This window comes from Palaemon carinicauda, chromosome 13 (assembly GCF_036898095.1).
Source record: "Palaemon carinicauda isolate YSFRI2023 chromosome 13, ASM3689809v2, whole genome shotgun sequence".
Taxonomy (NCBI): Eukaryota; Metazoa; Arthropoda; class Malacostraca; order Decapoda; family Palaemonidae; genus Palaemon; species Palaemon carinicauda.
In genome coordinates, this window is record NC_090737.1 from 131,796,790 (window position 1) to 131,816,489 (window position 19,700).

Consider the following 19,700-nt stretch of genomic DNA (forward strand, 5'->3'; position numbering starts at 1 on the left):
GCCGGAGATTCGATGAAAAAGAAACCGTAATAATGAAACTGTGAAATCTTCATCGGTATCACATTGTTAACTCCGGTTCTGGACGTCTGCTTGATCTCTGTTTGTATGGGAGATCCGGTAGCAAAGGCTAGTCCCCGTGAGATCGTGACCGTCACCGGTACGATAACATTAACCTCAATGAATGTTTGAGTTATCTCCAGCGTAGCCGGAGATTCGATGAAAAAAGGGGCCGGAAAGGTGTAATTGAGATCAAACATGACAAAGGTTCGTGTGCAAAAAGGTCTCAGCCGGAGTCTGAGTGCCGGATTTCACCGTTGCACTCCAAATATCTGACTAGTTCTCACCCAATGAGTATCCATTATAGCGGCGTATAACTCAAGGCGGAGCTAAACATAACTCAAGGCGGAGCTAAGGGTGTCGGTATAAATCGAACCCAATTAATGACTCATACACCAACGTTCCTACTAATAGTGTTAGCTATATTAACAGTAACCACATCAATAAAACGTGTATAACATTAAACGTACTATCATCAACTCTGATAATAAGAGGAGGCCTGAATAACTCGTGAACGTATAAAAACGGAGAACGGGAAAATCACCTCCCTTACTCGAGCTAATAAACGAGCACCTTATGTTCTCACTCAAGGTTACATAATAAAAGCTAACATCACACAATAATATAAGGAAAGTAAAATAAAACTGATTGTTTTTATTTTATTTTTATTTTTCCTTTTTCTTTTTAATTTTTAGTCATTGTAATAACCAAAAACGAAGAATAACGACAACTTAACCAATAAATAAGGATATAGTCTAAATCGAGCCTTCCTGGGGCGAGTACAAACTAACAGACTAAATCGCAAACGTTTAAATCGCTATTCGGCCAAAACCATTGTTGGCACTATAATATCCAAATGTTTGTATATTTGTAATTTACCTAATGTCTGATAATGACATAAGGATAAATAACTTAAAGCAATCTGCCGACCTGCGAGGGTCGGGGAAGCAGTGACATGCCCTTAAAATAAATATAAACACCAGCCTTAGCTAAAGGCAAGGCAAATATAAGTGTTAAGTGTATGGGCGACCTCCGGTGAAGCCGGAGCGTAATGAGATGTCCTGAATAATGCCGTCTTAGCCAAAGGCAAGGCAAATATAAGTGTGAAGTGTATGGGCGACCTCCGGTGACGCCGGAGGATAATGAGATACTCTGAATAATTCAATTGTGGCTAATAATTCAATTGTGAAGATATAAAAGCCAAGCCGCAGCTAAGGGCTAAGGCTTAGATCATAGCAAAGCGTATTTACAAACTCCGGTGAGGCCGGAGGGAGAAGAAAGGTCCTGAATAATTATTGTGAATAAAAACACAATTGTAATAACAATGGCTATTGTGGATATGGCCGTGGCCTGAGACCGCAGTAAGGGCCACCGGAGGGTCGTATCTAAACAATATGAAGCCCGTCCCATGTAGTAAACAATATATAAATATAACAATAGAACGAAAGTCATTGAGAATCCCTCAAGCCGGAGTAGAACTCAAGGCGGAGTGGAAAACGTTCATAAACTACTCCCGAGCCGTAACGGGGAGAGGACGAACACGGACCAAAATAACGCTAACAATTGAAAAGTCACGAAAAATAAATAACTCGTAAGTTATCATCCACCCAGAGGGGGAGAGGTGAGGGAGGGAGAACCCGCTGAACGCACAAAACGGAAAACGGGAAATCCGCTCCCCCACCGGAGCTAAGAAAGAAAACGAGAGAAAGGGGTAACTCGTGACTGCGAACAGAAAACGGGGACCCCAATCTCTCGCTCTCTTGGACACAAAAACAGGACTAAAAATCACAAAACACTATTATAAACGTATAAAATAAAAATGTACATCCATATAACACTACGATCGAAGAATAGCATCCGTTAAAACTTAAAATAAATAGCACAGTCGAGTGACGAACGCCTCGGGCGGTTACTAAACAAAAACAAAGCTAAATCGCTATCTCGATCGTAGGCTGGACTTACTAGCAAAAAGTACCATGAGCATAAATACACAAAAAAATAAAAATAAAAATAATAACGGTTCTAAAGGCATAAGGCCAGGGACTTAACCAAGAACCTAAGTGACAGAGTACTAAACGGGCAGATAAAAATGAATTCCCAAGCAAGTGAACAAACAATGGCCGCCATGAAAGGCCAGACGGGAAATAATAAAACAGACTATACTGGATATAAAACACAAGCCCGGTACAATAAAATACTGTCAAAACAAACTATGGTACTTAACATTGGAATGTGTGAAGATGGAGCTTCGGACATGACAAAATAAATCCACGATAGATAAAAAAGACCGAGAGCACAACGAAACAATTCAACACATTGAATTCCAAAAAGAAGGATGATGTTCAGATGGCGCTCGCGTCGTGGCGTGGGTGGTGTGGCGCTGGTGGTTGGCAAGGGCCTTTGTATCGGCCCATCCCTTTGACGAAGGAATTAACTAAATGGAAGACAACCTGTGAATAGTGGATTTCACGCGCCTTTGCTTTATACACGACACCCTAAAGGTGCTCGCGCGAGGGTTGTAACCTCAGCATTCCATGCTTTTATCTTTCTCTGGTATAATTGGAAGGTTTTATCAGAAAAGGTATATAAGAAGGACTCTTTTCACCCAGCGCCACAGATCGACCCAGAAAAAAAATTTGGAAACAATTTGTATTTTTCCTAACATACAAACCTGAAGCTGTTTATACAAATTGGCCCGCCACCCTCTCCCCCTAGAAGTCCTGCCAGAAAGCATTAGTGGTTACTCAACCGACAGGTGTGACTGAGCGGGATAGCCAATCTATCCCATCCCCCCTTCCGCTGACTAGCAGATGGAGGTAGTTATCCCTCACTAAAATTGTCCTGGCTGGTTTGCAGCGTTGCCGAAAGTAATACCCTATAAATATCTCCAGGTTTTTATGTCAGGAAAAATACAAATTGTTTCCAAATTTGGTATTTTAATGTAAATGTTTTTAAAATATTTTATTGTAATTTTCTTTGCTTATATCGTTTATTTCCTTATTTCCTTTCCTCACTGGTCTATTTTTCCCTGTTGGAGTCCTTGGGCTTATAGCAAATTGCTTTTCCTACTAGGGTTGTAGCTTGGCTAGTAATAATAATAATAGTTCCAAAATTTGATAGCCAATTGTAATATATTAAAAGAAGCTACTGTACTGTATTTCCATGGGAGCACTTGAGGTCAGTCAGTGAAGCTACTGTGCATAGGCCAAAATTAGCACTCTGGAGAGAGGTAATGTTATGAAATATAGGAACAAACAAATGAAGTAATGGGAGTTACTGCAGTAGGTGTTACATTATGAAGAATAACATGAAAATTTGGCTTAATTAATTTTTCTCTCTATTTTACAGTTTCCCTGATGATGTACAGAGAAGAATTATGTTTTCACGTGTTTTACCCGAGAAAAATATCAAAGACAACAAAAGAACTTGGTGTGATTCTAACGAAGTTTAACCCATAATTTAATTTTCCTGTTCTGCCAAGCAGCACATAGATGAGCTGTGCATGTCAATCACGTAAGTCATTATTTCGGGGAAATTGTTGACTTTCGAAAGGTGGGCTATTAGTTGAATGGAGAGCGTTTTTCAATATTAATCTTACCCGATGATCATGTAGCTGTCAACTCTGTTGCCCGACAGAAATCTACGGTCGGGATACGCCAGCGATCGCTATACAGGTGGGGGTGTACACAACAGCGCCATCTGTGAGTAGGTACTCAAGTACTTCTTGTCAACAAGAACTCAATTTTTCCTCTGTCGTGCCTTCGGCAAGACCTACTAATACGCCGTCCCTAACTGGATTTGTTTTCACAACTTTTTGGTGAAGTACACTATTCCAGTTTTGAGCTTTCGCTATGCAGGGGTTTTATCTTCATTTCAAAACTTGAACTCGTTTTGGATAGATTTTATTATGGTGACGAAGAGAGTATGGACTCTCTTTCACTTTTAAATGGCCGACCCTTCCCTTAGACGGAAGTGTTGGTGTCGAAGAGAGTATAGACTCTCTCTCACTTTTTATGACCCACCCTTCCCTTAGACGGAAGTGTGTTTAGGTTTTTGGTAATTTTGCTTAACAAAGTTATAGATTTATTTTATATCTCTCCGCCATTTATAGGCCTCTTCGATTAACTTTCCATTTATTATAAACTTATAAAAATTAATTTTTATGTTTGTTTATATGCGACCTTTCCTAATAGTAGGCGGTCCTTACTTGGAACCGAAGTTAATTAACATTGAGCCCGTCATATCGTTTTTCCTGTTAAGAATTTTTTGCTTTTTTTTTTTTTTTTTTTTAAAGAATTTCTTTGATAGTCTCGTACTGTTTTCAAAGTTGAACTAACGTTATGTTTAGTCTCCGCAGTTGTTGACGTTCAGAACGTTCAACTTGTGCTCTATCGTTACGATAGAGAGAGAGTATTTCACGGTTTCACGTTGCAGTAAGAGTAAACCGATTCTAGCGTTTCGTTCATTCTTTCTTAGCTTAAATGGTTTTAATTCTAATAAAGGAACTTTTATCTGGGTAACCTTTCAGTTTTTTTCCTTTAACAAATAATATGTTTTAACGATATATAATTGGGCTCATCTCTCAGGTTCTAAGTCAAGAGAGAGAGAGATAGAGACGGAGGGAGAGAGAGGAAGATAAACGTTTCGTTCAAGCGGGTAACGTTGTTCTCGTTTTTTGCTCTTCTCCCTAGTCGCTATAGGGGAAGAAGGTAAAACGTTTCTGGAGTTTTATTCTTGTTCCCAGGCTTTATGCGGTGAGAGATTTTAAACGTAGTTTATTTGATCTAGTGTTTAGTCTCTTTTTCCAGCCACTGATTTCTTTATTTTTCATTGTTTTTCTGTTACATTGTAATACTGTTTTCGCAATTACTACCTTTTAATGAAGGATAGGATTGCGTGTTTCAGGTACAAACCACTTAAAGTTTCGAGTTCAGTGAAATAAGTGCAAACAGAAAATCAAAAGTGATAAAGTGATATGCGCAAAGTGTTACAGTGTTGCGTTCGAGGGTTCGTTTGTTCGTGCCAGTTGTTCACCTAGTCCGATACCTCTTACAAGCTCCCAAGCCCAGGGGAGAAGTAATGTCGAAGGACTTATGGGTTCAACAGGTCTTGATCGACGAACAAACGTTTCCCTCCGTGGTTTCGGGTGTATCCACACACGTTGCCGACGTGATCACCCCACCCACACGAGAGAGCCCATTTTTCCTCGTCTGCGGAAGAGGTTTCTCGCAGAAACCATGGACCAAATCTTGCAGCTTTCAAGTGCAAGTCGGTCCCTTCCGCGCAAGTCCAACGGCCTAGGTGTAGCCACTGGGTCAGTTCGGACTCGCTGCAGTACGACAACTGCACACCTCCCAAGAGAGGCAAGGTGGTACCGCAACAGGCAGTAACTCCGTCTGTTGCCGCACCAGCTGTTTTAGACCCTCAGTCACAACGGACAGTAGCTCCGTTTGTTGTTGTCTTTCATAGACCCTAGTGGTCCATGCTGCAGACTATACAGTCTCAGCTTGCTCCTTCATGCAGGAGTATCGTGCTGGAAGGTTGACAATGCACCTGTTAACCTACAACCCGCCGAGGTTGTGCGCTCAGCAGATACTGCGGCTGCCTGCTCCCACCCTCCACCTGTGAGAGCTCCACCACCGATGCGCAGTCCACCCTGCCAGACGCATGTTCTTGCTGCACCATCTGCTAACATGCGTGAGCTACCGCATCAGCAGTGGGAAGGTTCTGTAGAGCTGCCGGGTTCCAGCACTATGCAGCATTCTCCGCAGCCCATGCAGCATGCTCTGCATACCTTACAGCATGCTCCGCATACTATGCAGCATGAGCCGCATACCTTACAGCATGCTCCGCATACCATACCGCATGCTCCTCAACCCACCGCAGCCCCTCCCACGCACCAGCACTCTGCTTTTGTGGTTGCCAGCTCCCACACTCCGACTGCGGAGAAGGTTGACGATGCACCCGTGGGCCTACACCTCCCACGGTTGTGCGCCCGGCATGGCTTCCTGCTCTCACACTCTTGTTGTGAGAGCTCCTCCACCCATGCACAGTCAACCCTGCCAGATGTATGATGACTCCCACACACAGAGCACTCCGTTGCCGTGCGTGAGCTACCACAAGCTGCCGTGTTTTGACACGGTGTGTCAGCCTCCGCACCACACTGTGGTTACCGCCACTCGCCAGCAGCAAACTAGTCAGTCAGGAGTTGAGGCTTCCCCACACAACTTTGGTTGTTGCCAACTCACAGACTGTCAAACAGTTACATGACGTTGCCTTCTGGTCTGCTACTTATACACCAGTGCTGTATGTCCTCACGCTCCTGTTGTGGTTGACAGTTCAGTTTTTGACAGTTCACAGACTGTCAAGCAGTTTCATAACGTTGCCTTCTGGTCTGCTGCTTTTGCACCAGTGAAACCCTCACTGAGAGAACCTAGCTTTTCTCGGATATGGTTCCTGTAGATGAGAAAGTGCTGTTCTCCCTCCTTCTGATATTCCCTTGAGGACTCTGTCAATTGGAGAGGAGCCTTAAGCTGCTTAGCCTCCTATGGACTTTTATTTAAGCATAACATGCATCCAGGAAGGGTAAATGGTTCCGCTTCAGTCGCTAACCCCGTCTGTTGCCACACCTGCTCCCATAGACCTTGGGCTTTGTTGCAAGACATGCAGTCCAAGCTTAGTCCTTGATAGAGGATTTTTTACGGAGAAGACCCTTCTTGCCAACGACCTTCCTACCGGTTGGTTGTACGCCCTGTTGACGCTGAGGTATCCTACTCACGTCCGCCAGTTGAGATGGTTCCTCCACCGGTGCGACCCAGTGTGGGTTGCCAGTCGCACGTTGATGTTATGCTACTCTCGGAGGTGGTTGTGGACGTTCAGTGTGTCACTGGGAAGACGTTCAACAACCAGCAGAGGTGACTTGTTGTGACGCAGTGCGGCAACCTCAGCAACCCGATAAGGGGTTGTCTGTACTACCCAGACAGTCTAGACAGTTTCGGGTTGTCGCTGTACTTCCTCGCTTCCCCATGGTTGACAGTTCACAGACTGTGCAGCAGTACCATGATCTTGTGTCCGGCTCCGTCACGCATCCACCAGTGCGACCGGATTCAGCGAGTCAGACGTTGCCCACTCCGTTGCCGTTTCCTCATCAGTTTCGGATGAGGAACCCTCTGATGAGGACATGGCTGAACAAGAAGATCAATCCCCAGCCCTGCTATCCATCCAGAAGATGCTGAAGAAGGAATACGGCCCTGTCAGGCTGTGGATGAGTCTGGTTAGGACACTGTCATCCGTGGTGCATTTGGTGTCACTTGGAAGACTACACCTCCGTCCTCTTCGGTTTCATCTAGCTCTTCACTGGAAAAGGACAAGACGCTAGAAGCGGTCTCGATCCCGGTTTCCGGAAGATAAGTCTGGTCTAACCTGAGGAAAGGACTTTATCAACCTTTTATAGGGTCTTCCCCTGACTGTTCAGACTCCCAACCACGTTCTCTTCTCAGACGCATCGGACGTAGGCTGGGGTGCGACCTTAGGCGGTAGGGAATGCTCGGGATTATGGAACTCGCGTCAAAGGACAATGCATTTTAACTGCAAGAAGCTTCTGGCAGTAAGTCTGACCTGGAAAAGCTTCAGGTCTCTCCTTCAAGACAAAGTAATGGAGGTCAACACGGACAACTCCCTGCTTTGATGTTCATCTCCTAGCAAGGAGGGACCTACTCTCTGACATGGTGCGAGTTCGCTAGTGACCTCCTCTCCTGTTCAACAGGTCTAGACTTTTCACTAGTAACAAATTTCTTCCAAGGCAACTTGAATGTCTTAGCAGTTTGTCTCAGTAGGAAGGGACAATAATACCAACATATTGGACCCTCCACAGAGATGTATGCAAGAGACTTTGGGTCACCTGGGGCCAGCCAACCATAGATCTCTTCGCAACCTCGATGTCCAAGAGGCTCTCAATACTTTGCTCACCTATCCCGGACCCAGCAGTGGTTCTTTTAGATGCTTTTCTACTAGATTAGTCTCATCTAGATCTATATGCATTCCCTCCGTTCTAGTTTGTCAACAAGGTACTGCAGAAGTTCGCCTCTCACGTTGGGACAAAGTTGACACTAGTTGCTTCCCTCTGGCCCGCGAGAGAATAACTTACCGAGGTACTTCGATGGCTAGTAGACGTTCCCAGAACTCTTCCCCTAAGGGTGGACCTGCTACGTCTGCCACGCGTAAGAAGGTACTCCAAGGCCTCCACGCTGTTCGTCTCACTGCCTTCAGAGTATAGAAAGACTCTCGAGAACTAGAGGTTTTTCGAAGGAGGCAACCAGAGCGATTGTTAGAGCAAGGAGAACATCCACCCTTAGAGTCTACCAATCGAAGTGGGGAATCTTCCTAAACTGGTACAAGTCAGTATCCGTATCCTCGACCAGTACCTCTGTAACTCAAATAGCTGACTTCCTCTTATATCTGAGAAAAGAGCGATCTCTTTCAGCTCCCACTTTCAAGGGTTACAGAAGCATGTTGGCATCAGTCTTCCGTCACAGAGGCTTAGATCTTTTTAACAATAAAGATCTACAGGACCTCCTTAAGTCTTTTGAGACCACGAAGGAGCGTCGTTTGGTTACACCTGGTTGGAATTTAGACGTGGTTCTAAGATTCCTTATGTTAGACAGGTTCGAACCACTTCAATCAGCCTCCCTGAAAGATCTCACCTTTAAGACTCTTTTCCTGATATGCTTTACCAGCTAAAAGAGTCAGTGAAATTCATGCCTTCAGCAAGAACATCGGATTTTCATCCGAAACGGCTACATGTTCTACATCTTGGTTTTCTAGCCAAACACGAGCTGCCTTCTCGGCCTTGACCAATATCGTTCGTTATTCCAAACTTATCGATATGGTTGGAAATGAACTAGAAAGAGTATTATGTCCTGTAGAGCTCTTAAGTTCTATTTTAAAAACCTTTACGAGGCCCGTCTGAAGCTTTATGGTGTTCAGTTAAGAATTCATCTTTGCCTATGTCAGAGAATTCTTTATCCTATTATTTTCAGACTGTTAATACGAGAAGCTCATTCCCTTCTGAATGAGGAAGACCAAGCTTGGCTGAAGGTAAGGACACACGAAGTTAGAGCTATCACAACTTCCGTGACCTTTTAATAAAATAGATCTCTGCAAAATATTTTCGACGCAACCTTTTGGAAAAGCTAATCAGTGTTCGCGTCTTTTATCTTAAGAATGTCCAGTCTCTTTACGAGAACTGCTACACTCTGGGACCATTCGTAGCAACGAGTGCAGTAGTGGTGGGGGCTCCACCACTACAATTCCCTAATTCCAGAACCTTTTTAATCTTTCTCTTGAAATATTTCTGGGTTGTCCGGAAGGCTAAGAAGCCTTCCGCATCCTGGTTGATTTGGCGGGTGGTCAAATTCTTTCTTGAGAAGCGCCTAGATTAGAGGTTGTGATGAGGTCCTTTAGTATGGGTTGCAGCCCTTAATACTTCAGTACCTAGGAGTCGCTCAGCATCCTAAGAGGATCGCTAGGCTCAGTAAGGAAGACGTACTTAAAAAGGAGAGTAATGGTTCAAGTCGACTTCCTTACCAGGTACTTATTTATTTTATGTTTGTTATTTTGAATAACGGCTAAAATAAGATACGGGATACTTAGCTTCTTTGTTAACATGTATGCTGGTCTCCACCCACCACCCTGGGTGTGAATCAGCTACATGATCATCGGGTAAGATTAATATTGAAAAATGTTATTTTCATTAGTAAAATAAATTTTTGAATATACTTACCCGATGATCATGAATTTAAGGACCCGCCCTTCCTCCCCATAGAGAACCAGTGGACCGAGGAGAAAATTGAGTTCTTGTTGACAAGAAGTACTTGAGTACCTACTCACAGATGGCGCTGTTGTGTACACCCCCACCTGTATAGCGATCGCTGGCGTATCCCGACCGTAGATTTCTGTCGGGCAACAGAGTTGACAGCTACATGATCATCGGGTAAGTATATTCAAAAATTTATTTTACTAATGAAAATAACATTTTTAACATAATTACAGAAATAGACAAAATCACACTAAATTTCAAAATAGATTTAAAACTTCCCATATTGTGATTCCTTCTTGTGACTAGTCATGCTGGAACTAAAAGCAAGGGTGGAAAAAATGGCTGTTGTAGAACAATATCTGCAAACTTGTGCCTGAATACTTGGAGGCTTTTAATTTGTTTAAAAAAAAAAAAAAAGCTGACGAATACATCATTGTAAAAACACACAAAGCTTCGCTAAGTGATTGAAACCATGGAAAGTGCAATAATCACCATCAGTTTCCCATAGGTGAACAATGAACTTAGCCTCCAAAATAGTGTTCTAATTTTCAATATCATAAATAAAAAAGTGCCAAAGTACCCAACACCCATTAATTTTTTATAGCAAATTCTAGGTACACTAGAAATTGTTTGTTCCAACACTAATACAAACCCTCGCTATTTATTGGGATATTAATTTCGGCAGTCTGGAAGTCTAGCCATAAGACATTTTGCGGGGTATAACCACCCACCCGCTGGGTAGCGGGGTTGTGGGGATTTATCTGGCTACCTGTTCACACTCCTGTGTTCTATCGTCACTTTGCATCACTTTTTACTTTAGGTTTGGCAAAAGTAGACTTTCATCTCTCTCTGCTGAACTTTGTCTGGCCTTTGACTTAGTATCTTATTTTTTACTCCTTACTTGTGATTTGCCTCTAGGTGTGGGAACTTTAATTTCCAAGGGAGAGTCACGCCACCTGCATCTGTTCGATAATCTCCTGCTTGGAGGGAGAAGCGTCATCAGCGGCAACAGGTGTTGTGGGTCTCCTTTTACCGTCCATGGGAGAGACTTCCGTCACTTGTTCGGTCTATATCTGTCCATCGCTCTGACATCAGACTTTCCCATATGTGGGATCAGCCCTCTCCGGAGTTCTTTGTGGGTAACCCCTTGTGGGGGGGGGGGCAACCCAGAGAACAATCTTTGGCTTCGTTCATAGGTAACACTCAGTATCAACCTTCAATTTGAGCTACAACTCATTAAGGGGAAACAGTGTGTGCTCCCCGAAGGTTCGCCTCCCGTTGTCGGGACTTGTCCTTCTTATGGGGAGTCCCTCCACCAGCCACTGTTCAGCAATGTTCAGCAATCTTCCTGCTTGCGGGGAAAATTGTCGACAGGCAGCAGAAGTTGGTCGCCTTTCACGTGCACGGGCGAGACTTCTTTCACCTGTTCGGTGTCCCCTTCGGAGGATTCCTCCAGCAGGAATTGGATTTGTCCATTCCCCAGCAAGACTCGTCTTTTCCAGCAGACTCGTCACACCCAGTTGACTCGCCCCGTTCAGCAGACTCGTCACACCTAGTTGATTTACCTAGCCTTGAAGAGCAAGACATGTAAATAGGTCCAATTATTGTAACCACATATTTCTGACAGTCTTGGAGTATGTAAGGGTGGTACAGGAATCATACCCAACAGTAAATTTTTCGTACCATGAAGGTACCCAGCTCTGGGAGGTATGGTATACAAATGCTCACAAACCTATTGCCAACACACTGCCTCATTTGAGATTGAGCTTTTGATTTCTCAATGGGGATAAAATCAATTACACAACCTGATTCAGTTATCTACAAAGTTTTGAGGGGTTGTGTACCGGAAATGCTTATTTCCCCTGGAATACATTTGATTAAAAAACTTCATGTATATCCCACGCTTGCTCAAACGCTACACAATTAGACACTTCACATATCTTTTTCAATGACTTTTGGTCTCAGACTGCCTGGCATCTGCTTCCTCTTTGCTCTTCAATTACTTGATACAATAGAAAGATAACTTAGGTCTGTTCTCATCATGGGTACACGGTATGAGGTGTTACTGGTACGAGAGCAAGGTTTTCTTGTGCTTTCCCCTTTTGTGTTTTGTCTTTAGGGGAATGGTACAATTGTTCGCTCCTTGCAAAATAGGTTGGCTTCCGCCTTCTCTTCATGATTGGCATTTTCCCATGAGATCAGCCATTGTCTGTAATCATAAAACTTATATATGTTACCATGATCAGGAACTTGACAATCTTCATAAGGGTAGCAGAGAGACTAGATATGGTAAGCAGCTCTTCTAGAAGAGAGACACTGAAATCAAATTATTGTTCTCTAGTCTTGGATAGTACCATAGCCTCTGTACCATGATCTTGCACTGTCTTGGGTTAGTCTTCTTGCTTGAAGCTACACTCTGCTAACCATCTTTTTCATTATTTCCTTTCATCACTTCTCTGTTAATCATGTTGGAACCAATGATACTATAGAATTCTGCTTTTCCAACTATGGTTGTAGATTGGCTAGTAAAAATAATTCCATGATTCGGAAAGCTACAATCTTCTACGTTGACTGGAGAATCCATGTTCACTTGCTGTGATTTGGTAATCTGTAAATGTCTACCGCAATTAAAAACTCTATGATCACCTACCACAATCGGGAACTCTATGAAGGCCTCCGTTGTTGGGAAATCTATGACAGCCTAGTGTGATCAGGAACAATACATTTGTGTACAGTAACCAGGAACCATACAATCGCCTTCTGAAGTCGGAATTCCTACCACCATGTATAGGACTTAGGAAACTTACTATTGGGAATCATGGTATTGGGAACTCCATGATCTGCAATAATGATTGGAGTTTACACTCATTTCTTGAGGTTTCATCCCCTTTATCCACCCGGGAACTAGTTCAGCTGTTCCAATTACCTGTTCTTTCACAACCGTCTTACCATAGAAAAGAATGAGGCAGTAGTCACTGAAGAACAGGATGACCAATCTGGCCTAGTTCGCTTGAGACTTGGCCATTCCCTCCATAGTTTTGTAGGAGACGCAGCATTTTACCAAAAATCTGACCCCCAGGAAGGAATTTCAGTATGGTATATGGGTACTCATGCTTCTGGTAGTGGTCAGTTCTATGTGAAACCGAGCACAAACACTGCTGTTTGGGCTGTTGGCGGAAGCCCTTGTTCATTTTCTTCCAAGGGATGTCCCCGGTACACTTTGGTGACATCATTGCACGAGATCTCCCAAGTTGCTGATACTATTCCTCAATCTAGGTCTTTCCGCATTCAGCCTCATCCATCATTAATGTATGCGAAATGTTGGAATGGAATTTTTCAATTCTGATCTCTGCACTTGTACAAACACTGATGCCATGTTGAGAGCACTGTTGTCAGCAAGGTTCCTCTCCAATCAAGCTAAGACTCAAAATCCGGGTGTGCTGGACTCGAGGTTCGGCCCATTTCGTATAGAGTGTCTTTTTCTGTAACCGGATATCCAGACCAACTGTTACTTTGTCCAGTAGGGAGTCTGAGGTGTTACTTAAAAAGAACGAAAGTTTGCTCCCGTGTACAAGCACTTTTTGTTAGCACGGGGAAGGTCAAGAGGAGGGTCTCGAAAAATACTATTTCCTCTTGGATAAGGAAAGTAATTGAATGCACTCACAATTCAGACCATCCTCTGTCCAACCGACCCAGAGCTCATGACGTCAGAGGCATTGTAACGTCTGTGGCGTTCAAGAAAAATTTTTCTGTGGCACAGGTAATGCAAGCGGGCGTGTGGAAACACCAAACGACCTTCACAGCCCACTACCTGAAAGACGTAACCCACAGGAGCATGGAAACCTTTTCTATTGGTCCTATGGTGGCCACACAACAAGTGATCTAATGCCTCAAGCACCTTGGTGGACAAGTAGCAGAGGGTTGAGGGCTGAGGTTAGTCTGGGGTGAAAGAAAAGAATATCTGGCTCCCTTCTTTCTTTCACCTGCTCCCCCCTTGGGGAAACAGCTCCACAAGACCGCAGCATAGCTGACCCCACCCCACTACAGATAAGTTTCATTTCCCTTGTCCATCCTAAGTATTAACAAATACTTTGTTACGTCACCAATACCTCTTGAGGTAGGTATTGGATATGTCTTAAACCTCATACTTATCTTCGAGTTCCTACCCTTGTAACTACTTTGATTTTAGCGAGAGTAGGGTTCCTACTAATTAGATAAAAATCAATTAGAACCCTGGGTCATAACCAAGGCCAGTTGGTGGGACTTCCTCCCTCCTAAGAGTAAGTCACCCTATAATTAGCGGAAGGGTTGTATCTATGTTGGAACAAATAACAAATTTAGATACAATTTGTATTTTTCCTAACATACAAACCTGAAGCTGTTTACAGTATACAAATTGGCCCGCCACCTTGTCCCCCTAGAAGTGCTGCCAAAAGCATAAGTGTTTACTCAATCGGCAGGTGTGACTGAGCGGGGTAGCCAATCTACCCCACCCGCCTTCCCCTAACTAGCGGATGGAGGTAGTTGTCCCTCACTAAAATTGTCCTGGCTAGTTTTCAGTGTTGCCGAAAGTAATACCCTATAAATAGCTCCAGGTTTGTATGTTAGGAAAAATACAAATTGTTTCCAAATTTGGTATTTTAATGTTAATGGCTTTTAAATATTTTTTAATTTTCTTTACTACTTCTATCGTTTGTTTATTTGCTTATTTCCTTTCCTCACTGGGCTATTTTTCCCTGCTGGAACCCTTGGGCTTATAGCATCTTGCTTTTCCAACTAGGGTTGTAGCTTGGCTAGTGATAATAATAATAGTGCCAAAATTTGATAGCCAATAGTAATATATTAAAAGAAGCTACAGTACTGTATTTCCATTGGAGCACTTGAGGTCAGTCAGTGAAGCTACTGTGCATAGGCCAAAATTAGCACTCCGGAGAGAGGTAATGTTTGAAAATATAGGAACAAACAAATGAACTAATGGGAGTTACTGCAGTATGTGTTACATTATGAAGAATAACATGAAAATTTGGCTTAATTAATTTTTCTCTCTATTTTACAGTTTCCCTGATGATGTACAGAGAAGAATTATGTTTTCACGTGTTTTACCCGAGAAAAATATCAAAGACAACAAAAGAACTTGGTGGGATTCTAACGAAGTTTAACCCATAATTTAATTTTCCTGTTCTGCCAAGCAGCACATGGATGAGCTGTGCATGTCAATCACGTAAGTCATTATTTCGGGGAAATTGTTGACTTTCGAAAGGTGGGCTATTTGTTGAATGGAGAGCGTTTTTCAATATTAATCTTACCCGATGATCATGTAGCTGTCAACTCTGTTGCCCGACAGAAATCTACGGTCGGGATACGCCAGCGATCGCTATACAGGTGGGGGTGTACACAACAGCGCCATCTGTGAGTAGGTACTCAAGTACTTCTTGTCAACAAGAACTCAATTTTTCCTCTGTCGTGCCTCCGGCAAGACCTACTAATACGCCGTCCCTAACTGGATTTGTTTTCACAACTTTTTGGTGAAGTACACTATTCCAGTTTTGAGCTTTCGCTATGCAGGGGTTTTATCTTCATTTCAAAACTTGAACTCGTTTTGGATAGATTTTATTATGGTGACGAAGAGAGTATGGACTCTCTTTCACTTTTAAATGGCCGACCCTTCCCTTAGACGGAAGTGTTGGTGTCGAAGAGAGTATAGACTCTCTTTCACTTTTTATGACCCACCCTTCCCTTAGACGGAAGTGTGTTTAGGTTTTTGGTAATTTTGCTTAACAAAGTTATAGATTTATTTTATATCTCTCCGCCATTTATAGGCCTCTTCGATTAACTTTCCATTTATTATAAACTTATAAAAATTAATTTTTATGTTTGTTTATATGCGACCTTTCCTAATAGTAGGCGGTCCTTACTTGGAACCGAAGTTAATTAACATTGAGCCCGTCATATCGTTTTTCCTGTTAAGAATTTATGCTTTTTTTTTTTTTTTTGAAAGAATTTCTTTGATAGTCTCGTACTGTTTTCAAAGTTGAACTAACATTATGTTTAGTCTCCGCAGTTGTTGACGTTCAGAACGTTCAACTTGCTCTCTATCGTTACGATAGAGAGAGAGTATTTCACGGTTTAACGTTGCAGTAAGAGTAAACCGATTCTAGCGTTTCGTTCATTCTTTCTTAGCTTAAATGGTTTTAATTCTAATAAAGGAACTTTTTATTTGGGTAACCTTTCAGTTTTTTTCCTTTAACAAATAATATGTTTTAACGATATATAATTGGGCTCATCTCTCAGGTTCTAAGTCAAGAGAGAGAGAGAGAGAGATAGAGACGGAGGGAGAGAGAGGAGGATAAACGTTTCGTTCAAGCGGGTAACGTTGTTCTCGTTTTTTGCTCTTCTCCCTAGTCGCTATAGGGGAAGAAGGTAAAACGTTTCTGGAGTTTTATTCTTGTTCCCAGGCTTTATGCGGTGAGAGATTTTAAACGTAGTTTATTTGATCTAGTGTTTAGTCTCTTTTCCAGCCACTGATTTCTTTATTTTTCATTGTTTTTCTGTTACATTGTAATACTGTTTTCGCAATTACTACCTTTTAATGAAGGATAGGATTGCGTGTTTCAGGTACAAACCACTTAAAGTTTCGAGTTCAGTGAAATAAGTGCAAACAGAAAATCAAAAGTGATAAAGTGATATGCGCAAAGTGTTACAGTGTTGCGTTCGAGGGTTCGTTTGTTCGTGCCAGTTGTTCACCTAGTCCGATACCTCTTACAAGCTCCCAAGCCCAGGGGAGAAGTAATGTCGAAGGACTTATGGGTTCAACAGGTCTTGATCGACGAACAAACGTTTCCCTCCGTGGTTTCGGGTGTATCTACACACGTTGCCGACGTGATCACCCCACCCACACAAAGACGAGAGAGCTCATTTTTCCTCGTCTGCGGAAGAGGTTTCTCGCAGAAACCATGGACCAAATCTTGCAGCTTTTAAGTGCAAGTCGGTCCCTTCCGCGCAAGTCCAACGGCCTAGGTGTAGCCACTGGGTCAGTTCGGACTCGCTGCAGTACGACAACTGCACACCTCCCAAGAGAGGCAAGGTGGTACCGCAACAGGCAGTAACTCCGTCTGTTGCCGCACCAGCTGTTTTAGACCCTCAGTCACAACGGACAGTAGCTCCGTTTGTTGTTGTCTTTCATAGACCCTAGTGGTCCATGCTGCAGACTGTACAGTCTCAGCTTGCTCCTTCATGCAGGAGTATCGTGCTGGAAGGTTGACAATGCACTTGTTAACCTACAACCCGCCGAGGTTGTGCGCTCAGCAGATACTGCGGCTGCCTGCTCCCACCCTCCACCTGTGAGAGCTCCACCACCGATGCGCAGTCCACCCTGCCAGACGCATGTTCTTGCTGCACCATCTGCTAACATGCGTGAGCTACCGCATCAGCAGTGGGAAGGTTCTGTAGAGCTGCCGGGTTCCAGCACTATGCGGCATTCTCCGCAGCCCATGCAGCATGCTCTGCATACCTTACAGCATGCTCCGCATACCATGCAGCATGAGCCGCATACCTTACAGCATGCTCCGCATACCATACCGCATGCTCCTCAACCCACCGCAGCCCCTCCCACGCACCAGCACTCTGCTTTTGTGGTTGCCAGCTCCCACACTCCGACTGCGGAGAAGGTTGACGATGCACCCGTGGGCCTACACCTCCCACGGTTGTGCGCCCGGCATGGCTTCCTGCTCTCACACTCTTGTTGTGAGAGCTCCTCCACCCATGCACAGTCAACCCTGCCAGATGTATGATGACTCCCACACACAGAGCACTCCGTTGCCGTGCGTGAGCTACCACAAGCTGCCGTGTTTTGACACGGTGTGTCAGCCTCCGCACCACACTGTGGTTACCGCCACTCGCCAGCAGCAAACTAGTCAGTCAGGAGTTGAGGCTTCCCCACACAACTTTGGTTGTTGCCAACTCACAGACTGTCAAACAGTTACATGACGTTGCCTTCTGGTCTGCTACTTATACACCAGTGCTGTATGTCCTCACGCTCCTGTTGTGGTTGACAGTTCAGTTTTTGACAGTTCACAGACTGTCAAGCAGTTTCATAACGTTGCCTTCTGGTCTGCTGCTTTTGCACCAGTGAAACCCTCACTGAGAGAACCTAGCTTTTCTCGGATATGGTTCCTGTAGATGAGAAAGTGCTGTTCTCCCTCCTTCTGACATTCCCTTGAGGACTCTGTCATTTGGAGAGGAGCCTTAAGCTGCTTAGCCTCCTATGGACTTTTATTTAAGCATAACATGCATCCAGGGAGGGTAAATGGTTCCGCTTCAGTCGCTAACCCCGTCTGTTGCCACACCTGCTCCCATAGACCTTGGGCTTTGTTGCAAGACATGCAGTCCAAGCTTAGTCCTTGATAGAGGATTTTTTACGGAGAAGACCCTTCTTGCCAACGACCTTCCTACCGGTTGGTTGTACGCCCTGTTGACGCTGAGGTATCCTACTCACGTCCGCCAGTTGAGATGGTTCCTCCACCGGTGCGACCCAGTGTGGGTTGCCAGTCGCACGATGTTATGCTACTCTCAGAGGTGGTTGTGGACGTTCAGTGTGTCACTGGGAAGACGTTCAACAACCAGCAGAGGTGACTTGTTGTGACGCAGTGCGGCAACCTCAGCAACCCGATAAGGGGTTGTCTGTACTACCCAGACAGTCTAGACAGTTTCGGGTTGTCGCTGTACTTCCTCGCTTCCCCATGGTTGACAGTTCACAGACTGTGCAGCAGTACCATGATCTTGTGTCCGGCTCCGTCACGCATCCACCAGTGCGACCGGATTCAGCGAGTCAGACGTTGCCCACTCCGTTGCCGTTTCCTCATCAGTTTCGGATGAGGAACCCTCTGATGAGGACATGGCTGAACAAGAAGATCAATCCCCAGCCCTGCTATCCATCCAGAAGATGCTGAAGAAGGAATACGGCCCTGTCAGGCTGTGGATGAGTCTGGTTAGGACACTGTCATCCGTGGTGCATTTGGTGTCACTTGGAAGACTACACCTCCGTCCTCTTCGGTTTCATCTAGCTCTTCACTGGAAAAGGACAAGACGCTAGAAGCGGTCTCGATCCCGGTTTCCGGAAGATAAGTCTGGTCTAACCTGAGGAAAGGACTTTATCAACCTTTTATAGGGTCTTCCCCTGACTGTTCAGACTCCCAACCACGTTCTCTTCTCAGACGCATCGGACGTAGGCTGGGGTGCGACCTTAGGCGGTAGGGAATGCTCGGGATTATGGAACTCGCGTCAAAGGACAATGCATTTTAACTGCAAGAAGCTTCTGGCAGTAAGTCTGACCTGGAAAAGCTTCAGGTCTCTCCTTCAAGACAAAGTAATGGAGGTCAACACGGACAACTCCCTGCTTTGATGTTCATCTCCTAGCAAGGAGGGACCTACTCTCTGACATGGTGCGAGTTCGCTAGTGACCTCCTCTCCTGTTCAACAGGTCTAGACTTTTCACTAGTAACAAATTTCTTCCAAGGCAACTTGAATGTCTTAGCAGTTTGTCTCAGTAGGAAGGGACAATAATACCAACATATTGGACCCTCCACAGAGATGTATGCAAGAGACTTTGGGTCACCTGGGGCCAGCCAACCATAGATCTCTTCGCAACCTCGATGTCCAAGAGGCTCTCAATACTTTGCTCACCTATCCCGGACCCAGCAGTGGTTCTTTTAGATGCCTTTCTACTAGATTAGTCTCATCTAGATCTGTATGCATTCCCTCCGTTCTAGTTTGTCAACAAGGTACTGCAGAAGTTCGCCTCTCATGTTGGGACAAAGTTGACACTAGT

General features: G+C 44.2%; 1 long non-coding RNA gene across 1 annotated transcript in view; it reads left to right on the forward strand.

Annotated features, from left to right (window-relative positions):
• LOC137652088 (uncharacterized) overlaps positions 1 to 19,700 on the forward strand; it is a 63,648-nt gene that overhangs the window by 29,923 nt on the left and 14,025 nt on the right. Inside the window, exons 3-4 of the long non-coding RNA XR_011046177.1 lie at positions 3,406 to 3,570; positions 14,931 to 15,095. This is a non-coding gene — a long non-coding RNA (uncharacterized lncRNA). The remainder of the gene's footprint in view (positions 1 to 3,405; positions 3,571 to 14,930; positions 15,096 to 19,700) is intronic.